The sequence below is a fragment of the Neoarius graeffei genome, chromosome 15, assembly GCF_027579695.1.
Source record: "Neoarius graeffei isolate fNeoGra1 chromosome 15, fNeoGra1.pri, whole genome shotgun sequence".
Taxonomy (NCBI): domain Eukaryota; kingdom Metazoa; phylum Chordata; class Actinopteri; order Siluriformes; family Ariidae; genus Neoarius; species Neoarius graeffei.
This window is the reverse complement of record NC_083583.1, coordinates 32,989,016-33,001,674: the sequence shown is the minus strand read 5'-3', so window position 1 is coordinate 33,001,674 and position 12,659 is coordinate 32,989,016. Positions and strand designations below refer to the sequence as shown.

Genomic DNA, 12,659 nt, shown 5'->3' with positions numbered 1-12,659 from the left:
TTAATGTGGTCATCACTCAGCAACCAAAAACACAATCACAAAATAAATTTTATATTGTTTAAATTATTATATCACTCAGGTAATAATAATAATAATAATAATAATAATAAATTAAAAAAAAAAAGATAAAATGTTCTTCCACAGAAAGTTTTTTGGTGAGACTGTAGGGAACGACTACTAGAATTTTATATTGGAATTTTTTTTTTTGCTCTTTTTTTTTTTTGAATAGTTAAATTAATATCATGGTATTCCACTTTTGAACATATAAGAGGATCTAAATAACAGTACAGTTCCATTAGTTATAAATGTTTTATACACGGATGTAATTTCATATTATAATTATACCAATGAATATATTAATCTGTGGCATAAGGCAGATTCTACCATAACTGGATCCATTAACCACTTGCCCACAAAATAAGAAATTTTTCTTGTCCTTTTTTCAGTGAGGTAATACTTTCAAGATTGAAAATATGGTATTTGGTCTTCTAAAACAGCATGTGTCATTTAAAAATACACTGAGTATATCAATAAAAGATTTTTAAAGAATAAAGTTCTATTTCTTTGACATATCTGACAGACATAACTCCCATTTTAAAAATCCCTTTCATTATCCCTGTTGCTATCGTCAGTGAATTTCTGTCAGATGACCTGACGATAGACTCAGCCATTATGGATCTTTGGTAGTTATCGTGTGGAAGCAGGCTTTATCATTTTTGGGTGTCAACAGAGAGAGTTGAAATAGATTAACAGCGAAAAAACTATTTCGTTCACGAGAGAAGCCCACAGTTATTTTAAAAAAATGCTATCGTCAGTCTGTCAGTCAAATGCACCTGACGATAGCAAAATTCAAGCCCTCACAACGCACATGTTGACTGACGCAAAGAGGAAATTCTACTGCGCATGATTTTTGTGACAGCAGACATTTACTTCCGGGCAAGACTTGGAGTTCTGACAGCTAGATTTCATCAAATAAATCAAGGTAAGATTTTCAGTCAGCTATCCTGATGATAGAAATTTTTGACGATAGAAACATTGAGAATATATTTGTGCATTCATATTTAAAATTTTCTGGAGGAAAACTATCGTAAGTTGAGATAAAATCAGAGCCACTTGCGACCCTTTCAGCCGACAGGCCATTTCAATGTGTTATTTCCCCGCGAAAGTGACACAGTTGTGTCTATTGTCACTGTTCTGACAATTATTGTTGATATTTCAATTTTGAAAATAAATTTTATCTTTTTTATTTCAATATTTTATTTTATTTGGTTCTAGTGATGAGGTATTTAATATTATTACTAAATTTGTCAGATTAATAATGTAAGAAACAGTTTTGTTGCTATTGTCATCTAGAGTGTCTGTCAGAATATGATGGTAGACATTAGTTTGTCCGTCAGATTTTGATGATAGAAACCGATGTGTTTCTATTGTCATTTGGCATGTCTGTCATGTCAGGCTTTTATTAATTAGTTACCAGGACTACTGTCCTAAAATTTACTGTGAATGTCCAAGACCCCAAATGCTACTAGAAAAACTTAATAGAATGATCAAAATAATCAGTTCAGCAATTTAAGGAGATGGGACTTAACTGGCCTCCGTTATGGTAGAATCTGCCATAAGCAAGCGGTTCAAGAGATATTTTAATGAGGAATGTGCTTTTTAAGTCTCCAGTAAAATAATTTAAAAATACTGTGCAATGTTTGACCCCTGTGTGTACACACACACACACGCGCACACACACACACCTCTGGAAAAATTAAGAGACCGCCTGCAAAATGGTCAGTTTCTCTGGTTTTACTATTTATAGGTATGTGTTTGAGGAACATGAACCTTTTTTTCTTTTATTCCATAAACTGCTGACATTTCCCCCAAATTCCACATAAAAACGTCACTTAAAGCATGTAATTACAGAAAATGATTACTGATCAAAATAACAAAAAAGATGAAGTGTTTTCAGATCTTGAGTAATACATAGAAATCAAGATCATATTCAATTTTAAACACCACAATACTAATGCTTGAACTGAAGATGAGTTCAGAAATTAATATTTGGTAAAATAGTCCTGACATTTAATAACAGCTTTCATGCGTCTTGGCATGCTCTCCACCAGTCTTTCACATTGCTGTTGGGTGACTTTGTTACTCCTGGCACAAAAATTCAATCAGCTCAGCTTTGTTTGATGACTCGTGACCATCCATCTTCCTCTTGATCACATTCCAGAGGTTTTCAATGGGGTTCAGATCTGGAGGTTGGGTTGGCCATGACAGGGTCTTGATCTTGTGGTCTTCCATCCACACCTTGATTGACCTGGCTGTGTGGCATGGAGCATTGCCCTGCTGGAAAACCCAATCCTCAGAGTTAAGGAACATTGTCAAAGCAGAAGGAAGCAAGTTTTCTTCCAGGATAACCTTGTACATGGCTTGATTCATATGTCCTTCAAACCAAAATCTGCCCCATTACAGCCTTGCAGAAGCATGCTCAGACCATCACCGATCCTCCAACAAATTTCACAGTGGGTGCAAGACACTGTGGCTTGTAGGCTTCTCCACATCTCCGTAAAACCATTAGATGCCCAGATGATGGGGGGGGGGAACTGAAAATTGGGACCTTATGGTCCCAATCCTTATGGTCTTTAGCAAACCTCAGCCTGGTTCTTTTTTGCTTCTCATTGATGAAGGGCTTTTTTCTAGCTTTGCATGACTTCAACCACACCCGGAGGAGCCTGTTTCGAACCTTCTTCGCCGGGCACTTGATGTCATCCTGCGGTTGTTGAGTGACATTCGAAGGAGTTGACGATCATCCCGGTCAGTGGAGAGTCCTTTTTGCCCTCTGCCAGGCTAACTTTGTTGTCTCCCAATGTCTGCTGCTTGACCTTGTTCTTAAGAACTGCTGTCTTTGAAATTTTGAGGATGGAAACAAGCTGATGCTCAGTGTATCCCTCTGCCAGTAAAGCCTGTATTGAACCCTTCTTTTTTGCGCTCAGAAATTTTCTTTTTAACTCTGTTGGCATGATGAATAGATGCTTTTGTATTCCAGTTAAATTTAAGGTACTACTAGTGCTGTTTTTGCCATCCAAACTGGTCCTATTGCAAGAGGATAGTGATGACCACAGTAGCAGTTTTTTATACTTTTCCTTGTAAAATAAGATTTGGTTCAGGTGATCACCGAATCAGTACAGTGGTGCTTGAAAGTTTGTGAACCCTTTAGAATTTTCTCTATTTCTGCATAAATATGACCTAAAACATCATTAGATTTTCGCACAAGTCCTAAAAGTAGATAAAGAGAACCCAGTTAAACAAATGAGACAAAAATATTATACTTGGTCATTTATTTATTGAGGAAAATGATCCAATATTACATATCTGTGAGTGGCAAAAGTATGTGAACCTTTGCTTTCAGTATCTGGTGTGACCCCCTTGTGCAGCAATAACTGCAACTAAACATTTCCGGTAACTGTTGATCAGTCCTGCACACCAGCTTGGAGGAATTTTAGCCCATTCCTCTGTACAAAACAGCTTCAACTCTGGGATGTTGTGGGTTTCCTCACATGAACTGCTCGCTTCAGATCCTTCCACAACATTTCCATTGGATTAAGGTCAGGACTTTGACTTGGCCATTCCAAAACATTAACTTTATTCTTCTTTAACCATTCTTTGGTAGAACGACTTGTGTGCTTAGGGTCATTGTCTTGCTGCATGACCCACCTTCTCTTGAGATTCAGTTCATGGACAGATGTCCTGACATTTTCCTTTGGAATTCACTGGTATAATTCAGAATTCATTGTTTCATCAATGTTGGCAAGCTGTCCTGGCCCAGATGCAGCAAAACAGGCCTAAACCATGATACTACCACCACCATGTTTCACAGATGGGATAAGGTTCTTATGCTGGAATGCAGTGTTTTCCTTTCTCCAAACATAACGTTTCTTATTTAAAGCAAAAAAGTTCTATTTTGGTCTCATCCGTCCACAAAACATTTTTCCAATAGCCTTCTGGCTTGTCCACGTGATGTTTAGCAAACTGCAGACGAGCAGCAATGATCTTTTTGGAGAGCAGTGGCTTTCTCCTTGCAACCCTGCCATGCACACCATTGTTGTTCAGTGTTCTCCTGATGGTGGACTCATAAACATGAACATTAGCCAATGTGAGGGAGGCCTTCAGTTGCTTAGAAGTTACCCTGGGGTGCTTTGTGACCTAGCCGACTATCACACGCCTTGCTCTTGGAGTGATCTTTGTTGGTCCACCACTCCTGGGGAGGGTAACAATGGTCTTGAATTTCCTCCGTTTGTACACAATCTGTCTGACTGTGGATTGGTGGAGTCCAAACTCTTTAGAGATGGTTTTGTAACCTTTTCCAGCCTGATGAGCATCAACAACACTTTTTCTGAGGTCCTCAGAAATCTCCTTTGTTTGTGCCATGATACACTTCCACAAACATGTGTTGTGAAGATCAGACTTTGATAGATTCCTGTTCTTTAAATAAAACAGGGTGCCCACTCGCACCTGATTGTCATCCCATTGATTGAAAACACCTGACTCTAATTTCACCTTCAAATTGACTGCTAATCCTAGAGGTTCACATACTTTTGCCACTCACAGATATGCAATATTGGATCATTTTCCTCAATAAATAAATGACCAAGTATAATATTTTTATCTCATTTGTTTAACTGGGTTCTCTTTATCTACTTTTAGGACTTGTGTGAAAATCTGATGATGTTTTAGGTCATATTTATGCAGAAATAGAGAAAATTCTAAAGGGTTCACTAACTTTCAAGCACCACTGTACCTCATTAAGTAAAGTGAACTGTGTTTGTGTTGTAATTCCAGCACAGACACTGGAACTAAATGGTTGCCATACATAGAGATGCTGCTTTAAGAAAAAAAATTAAGTGGTCTCTTAATTTTTTTCCAGAGCTTTGTGTGTGTATTTTATTTATATTATACAGTGGTGCTTGGAAGTTTGTGAACCCTTTAGAATTTTCTATATTTCTGCATAAATATGACCTAAAACAACATCAGATTTTCACACAAGTCCTAAAAGTAGATAAAGAGAACCCAGTTAAACAAATGAGACAAAAATATACTTGGTCATTTATTTATTGAGGAAAATGATCCAATATTACATATCTGTGAGTGGCAAAAGTATGTGAACCTTTGCTTTCAGTACCTGGTGTGACCCCCTTGTGCAGCAATAACTGCAACTAAACGTTTCCGGTAACTGTTGATCAGTCCTGCACACCAGCTTGGAGGAATTTTAGCCCATTCCTCCATACAGAACAGCTTCAACTCTGGGATGTTGGTGGGTTTCCTCACATGAACTGCTCCCTTCAGGTCCTTCCACAGCATTTTGATTGGATTAAGGTCAGGACTTTGACTTGGCCATTCCAAAACATTATTCTTCTTTAACCATTCTTTGCTAGAACGACTTGTGTGCTTAGGGCCGTTGTCTTGCTGCATGACCCACCTTCTCTTGAGATTCAGTTCATAGATAGATGTCCTGAAATTTTCCTTTACAATTCGCTGGTATAATTCAGAATTCATTGTTCCATCAATGATGGCAGGCCATCCTGGCCCAGATGCAGCAAAACAGGCCCAAACCATGATACTACCACCACCACGTTTCACAGATGGGATAAGGTTCTTATGCTGGTATGCAGTGTTTTCCTTTCTCCAAACATAACACTTCTCATTTAAACCAAAAAGTTCTATTTTGGGCTCATCTGTCCACAAAACATTTTTCCAATAGCCTTCTGGCTTGTCCACGTGATCTTTAGCAAACTGCAGACGAGCAGCAATGTTCTTTTTGGAGAGCAGTGGCTTTCTCCTTGCAACCCTGCCATGCACACCATTGTTGTTCAGTGTTCTCCTGATAGTGGACTCATGAACATTAACATTAGCCAATGTGAGAGAGGCCTTCAGTTGCTTAGAAGTTACCCTGGGGTCCTTTGTGACCTCACTGACTATTACACGCCTTGCTCTTGGAGTGATCTTTGTTGGTCGACCACTCCTGGGGAGAGTAACAATGGTCTTGAATTTCCTCCATTTGTAAACAGTCTGTCTGACTGTGGATTGGTGGAGTCCAAACTCTTTAGAGATGGTTTTGTAACCTTTTCCAGCCTGATGAGCATCAACAACACTTTTTCTGAGGTCCTCAGAGGTCTCCTTTGTTCGTGCCATGATACACTTCCACAAACATGTGTTGTGAAGATCAGACTTTGATAGATCCCTGTTCTTTAAATAAAACAGGGTGCCCACTCACACCTGATTTGTCATCCCATTGATTGAAAACACCTGACTCTAATTTCACCTTCAAATTAACTGCTAATCCTAGAGGTTCACATACTTTTGCCACTCACAGATATGTAATATTGGATCATTTTCCTCAATAAATAAATGACCAAGTATAATATTTTTGTCTCATTTGTTTAACTGGGTTCTCTTTATCTACTTTTAGGACCCGCGTGAAAATCTGATGATGTTTGTTTATATATATATATATATATATATATATATATATATATATATATATATATATATATATATATATATAAACCAAGACATTAGCAGCAGATCCTTTAAGTCCTGTATGTTGTGAGGTGGAGCCTCCACTGATTGGACTTGTTTGTCCAGTACATCCCACAGATACTTGATCAGATTTAGACCTGGGGATGCTTCCTGTCTTAAAGTAATGATGGATGTTGTTTCTCTTTACTTAGTTGAGCGGTTCTTGATATAATATGGATTACTACAGTGGTGGAATAGGGCTATTTACTTTATTATTATTATTATTATTATTTGCTATTTACTATTTGATCTTAAACACATTAAGAAGGCAAGAACTTGCACTAATTAACTTTTCACAAGGCACCTGTTAATTGAAAAGCATTCCAGGTGACTACCTCATGAAGCTGGTTAAGATGACGTCAGTAGTGTGTCAAGAGTCATCAAGGTGGCTACTTTGGAGAATCTAAAATATCAAACTTTTTTTTTTTAAGCACTTTTTATGCTTACCACATAATTCCATATATGTTCCATATGTTATATCATAGTTTTGATGTCTTCAGTATTGTTCTACAATGTTGAAAATGGTCAAAATACAGAAAGACCTATGAATACGGTAAGTAGGTGTGTCCAAACTTTGACTGGTCCTGTATAATCACAAGTTTTAATACTGGGATGTAAATCCTTTACAGTCGATGACTGCCTGGCGTCTGCTACCCATGGATATCAGTTTCCTCCCTTGAAAAAAAAAAGAGACCAATTTTATTGGTGGTTGGGCTTCTGATCATGTGAGGACAGGGGGCGCTATATACTCATGCTCCTCAGTGAACAGTTTCCTCTTCAGTAAAACTCTTTTGCTGTTTGGATATTAAATGGCAGTCAGTGCATTGTGTGAGTCCTGGGTGAATTCTGTGTCAGGAGGGCGGGGCAGTCTTTGGGGCAGTGACATGATGGAGTAGGGCATACAGCCATACAGCGAAGAGGGTTCAGGGGGTTTTCTAACTGCTCTGACCAAACACTGGCCTGTCAATCACTGTCAAACTATGCAAAACATCATGTGACGCATCCAGCCGCTGGCAATTTCATCTAAAAAAAAAAAAAACAGCGGACAAACACAGATGATGTGATGATAGTGGATGTGTGAACTTCACATGAACTTTTGGATTTTTTTTTTTTTCCTGGATGGATTTAGGTCATTTATGGGTCTGTGGGTTTTTTGTTTTTGGAAGGCTGAGAAGATATTAACTGAACCGCAAAAAAAAAAAAAAAATCAGGTTTTTATAATAATAATAATAGATACTGTATAAATATGATGCCATACAGTCACCTGTTGATGAACTCCATTAATTGTTTAAATTTGATTCATTTCATTACACAATTTGTATTTAAAACAAAAGGTCTCCTCCTCATTATCATTATATTCTTTACTTTTTGGGGAAGTTGAACATCTTGGATATAAAAAAAAAATCACAATATACATTTTTTTGTTTGTTTTTAAAGAAGAATGAGGTTTTGTTTTTGTGCAACTAAAACCTAAAAACAGCAAATAAATTGGGACAATTTGCTAAAGTAAAGCCAGTGGACTTCTGAGTTGCTTTTTGGCTTTTTTTTTCTTTTTTAATTTAGTCACAGATTGGCATATATTTAAGCCTTTATTTCATATTTAGAAACAAATAAATCTACACTTAGCTTTTACACTAGAAACATTATTATTATTATACACTCACCTTGCTTTTACATATAAAATAAGAATATAACAAAAAACACAGTTTTGTGATCCAATTGTATTATGCAGAAGGAGCAGGCATTTATCACACAATCGCCAATCAAATATTCACAACACAGACAATTAAAGAAATATAAAATGAAGCCGACTGTGCCATGAAAAGGTTGTAATTGTAGTAGATTTGTAATATTTGAATGGACTCTGGGGAGATATATATTTTTAGTATATATTAATATTTGGTGCCCATTTTAAAAAATGTAATATTCTGGTAAAACAAAAACATTAACTTTAAAAAAAAATAACCTGACATTAAATGTTTTGCTTCCTGAAATGGGGGATATAAAATGTTCTTTATTATTATGTTTATATGGGTTTTTTTTTTCAGATTAGTTACATTTTATATTTAGAGATTGTTTACAGAAATAATTACAATAATAACAATAATAATACAATGCAATAATCTATTTTAAATGTATTTAAAATGTGCTTTGTTAATGGAATTGAAATGAATATTTATTATACATAATTATGTAAATAGTTATATTAAATGTAGATTTTTAATTCTGCAGCAAATCATCAGAACAGGTTTGGAAATAAAGCTGTGTACCTTGTAAAATAATAATAAAAATAGATAGATAGTCCTTATGTATTTCAATGCCAACAAGCTAATGTTGATCAAAGCAAAACCCATCAGTGGCTAAGAGGTACAGGGCTCAAATCTGAAACGGAAGGATTTATCCTTTCAGCACAAGACCAAAGTGCTTACACGGATATATGAGCTAAAATCCTAAAAATGGCGTTGACCCAAAATGCCATGTATGCGATCAATTTGATGAAACTTTTGACCACATTGTTTCTGGATGTCCAATACTAACACCAACAGAATATAGAACATAAAATTGGACAATATTTGCACTTGAAAATCTGCCAACATTGTGGGGCAACCATATGACCAGGAGTGGTATAAACATCAACCACAACCAGTCACACAAAGTACTGATGCAGCTATCTTATAGGACTTCCCAGTTCACACAGAGAACTATCAAAGCCAACAGACCCAATATTATCATTAAGAGCTTCAAGGGTAGAACCTGCACACTTATCCATACGGCAGTGCCTTCTGATAACAATGCTGGCGTGAAAGAGTTTGAAAAAATTTCTAAACACAAAGGCCTCCAAATAGAAATTGGAAAAAAAAAAACGTGGCATTTGAAAACTGTTGCTGTATCACTCATCACTGGAGCACTTGGTCTATTAAAGAAAGGAACAGAAAAACATCTTCAAAAAATACCAGGCAACCCAAACCTTAATGACATCCAAAACATCATGCTGAATGGAACTGCACACACATTTAAGGAGAGTCCTTTCTGTGTAAGGGAAAAATGCAACAATCTCAACCTTCTGTTGCCCAAGGTCACGGGAATAAGACTCAGCAGCGGATTGGAACTAGCAAGCCTAAGGAAATAATAATAATAATAATAATGAAGTTACAGGAAACACATTGAATGTCACAGATCTGTGAAGCAGCAATATTGTGAAGAAAGAGACAGAACTGTCTCTTTTATATTCTGTCCACATTCACTGGATATGAGCAGTCGTGCACTCTGATTGGCTACTCTACTACTAGGTTATCAGCTCATATACCGTGAGTAGAGAAAAACAAAATGGTGGAGCGTGTTGCTGAACCAACTGAAGACAAAATAAAAACTCTGCTTGAAAACAAAACCCCCCAAAATACAAAAAAGCAACAAAATATGGAATAAAAGTATTTGATGGTCAGAATGTATCTTTTAAAAATTTTCAAGAATTATTATTCTAGCATTTTTCACAAACTGCTACTGTCATTTCACCGGTTTGTTTCCATTCTAAGCGGAAATTATTTAGTCGGACGTTTTGTATAAACTTTTTATTTATCGAATTTGCAAAAAAATAAAAGTAAAAATGCTCTGTTTCTCAAAATCCAGTGAATATGGGTAAAATAAAACAGTTATTCAACTCAATCCCGTCTTACGTGGCTTATAGTCGACTCCATGCTACGTGCTTCGTTATATATAACATCTTGTGCATAAAATATATATATTTTTTTATAGAAATTAAAACTACAGTTTGTCAGAGATGATCAACATCAAATGACCTGAACGCTGCTCTCACCTTGTGCATGAGATGAACCCATGAAGTCACTTGTTGGGAAAAATAATCCACTTCCAGTAAGAATTTAAAGTGTGTGATGCGTGTTGTTTTCCCAGAGATGGATCCTGCACATTTACTCACCGCACATTTTAGTCCAGAGTGGATTCCATTGTTCCAGTTGACTCATGATTAAAAGGTCACAGCATTTAGAGGTTTTTATTCTTGTTTGGTTTAATTATATTAGCAAGCAGTTAGACCGCAGAGTAATGAGATACAGCCGAGATACAATGAACACATTTTATTTTTACAGTAAATGTAATATTGTTTACAGAAGACTAAAGCTAACCATTATGGGCTTTAAATACAGTGGTCATGTGGTCAGACTCGGATATTGAGGAAGGAAACAGTAACATGGAAAAGATTAGATTTTAGACAGGCTTTAGTCTCTCACTGAACACACACTCTGTAATAAAGAATACGAACACAGTGTTTAAATCCAACACCACTATGGGGTGAGGAATCTCTGTGTGTGTGTGTGTTATGGGTTCAGCAGCAGGTCAGTAGGTTGTGGCTGCTGCAGGATTTTCACGCCATCTCTGTGCTGAGGGCCACATCAGTCTAATCAGGGTTAACGATCTCGCGCCTCCCGCACAGATGGTACGCCAATCCTCACATACCCGGGGTGGGTTAGGGCAAGGCAAGAGAGAGGGGTGAGAGAGGAGCAGGTGGGGCAATAGGGGCCACAGGGAGGACAACCACATCTCTCACATGAGACACAGATCAGAGCTGAATCCTACTTCCATTGCATTAAATGTACACACACACACACACATTTACATCAGAGACACTCCATTAACAGGGACAGGATTGTGTGTGTGCGCGTGTGCGCACATGAGTGAATAACACTGACAAACACGCCTAAGTCTATTCTCCTGAACTGCTGAGCATGAATAATATGTCTGAGTGTGTGTGTGTGCGCTTAGTGTTGCATGGAAAGTATAAGTGGCTATTGTGAGGCAAAACCAAGGCCAGTGTGTTAAAGGTCATGAGGTCAAAGGTGAATTCAACATCCGTTGGCGTCATATCACATAAGCATTTTACACACGCGCACACACACACACACACACACACACACACACACACACACACAAAATGATAAGTTTAACTTAATTTAGCTTCATTTTCGTTTAATTACATAAATAAACATTTATTTCTAACTCCATGATATTGAGTAGTAATTTGATTAAAATTTTAAAGGACTGAATTATATTTCAGAAGGAAGAAATGATTCGTTCAGACCACAATGGCAGGAAAACTTTATTTAATGCCTCAATTACATCCTCCCTTCAAACCACACACTGTTTCCTACTGACACTCGTCTCAACATTAAAATCAGGAGCAAAGTCTTCGGTGTGTGTGTATGTGTGTGTGCTTTTATAGGAAAGTAATCCACAACAAAACATCATCCCAGAAGTTGGTTATTTTCCCATAACAGCACGCCCTCAAAGCACCAACACTGGAGACTCCATCCGGAAATATTAATAAAACATAAATGACTGCTTATAGAAAACTTCTCATCTCATCTCATTATCTCTAGCCGCTTTATCCTTCTACAGGGTCGCAGGCAAGCTGGAGCCTATCCCAGCTGACTACGGGCGAAAGGCGGGGTACACCCTGGACAAGTCGCCAGGTCATCACAGGGCTGACACATAGACACAGACAACCATTCATACTCACATTCACACCTACGGTCAATTTAGAGTCACCAGTTAACCTAACCTGCATGTCTTTGGACTGTGGGGGAAACCGGAGCACCCGGAGGAAACCCACGCGGACACGGGGAGAACATGCAAACTCCACACAGAAAGGCCCTCGCCGGCCACGGGGCTCAAACCCGGACCTTCTTGCTGTGAGGCGACAGCGCTAACCACTACACCACCATGCCGCCCTATTATTATTATTATACAAGGTACACGGCTTTATTTCCAAACCTGTTCTGATGATTTGCTGCATAATTAAAAATCTACATTTATTATAATAACTGTTTACATGATGATGTATAATAATTCATTTCAATTCCATTAACAAAGCACTCTGTTTCGAATACATTTAGAATACATAAATGTAGAATATAATTAAATGATATTCTAAATACAGAACTTTCGTAATAATATTTTAACAGTCACTGTATTTGTTGGTTGGGTCCCCCCCCCAATTTTGCTTCTCACTTAATTTTAAGCATTTTAATTCTATTTATTACATTTTTTCTTGTTTTTCATTTGTTAGCTGCAGTTTAAAA

General features: G+C 37.3%; 1 protein-coding gene across 1 annotated transcript in view; it reads left to right on the top strand.

Moving 5' to 3' along the window:
* The window catches only part of mfsd8l1 (major facilitator superfamily domain containing 8-like 1), a 50,898-nt gene that overhangs the window by 31,728 nt on the left and 6,511 nt on the right, over positions 1-12,659 (top strand). The gene's annotated exons all lie outside the window — the stretch shown is intronic.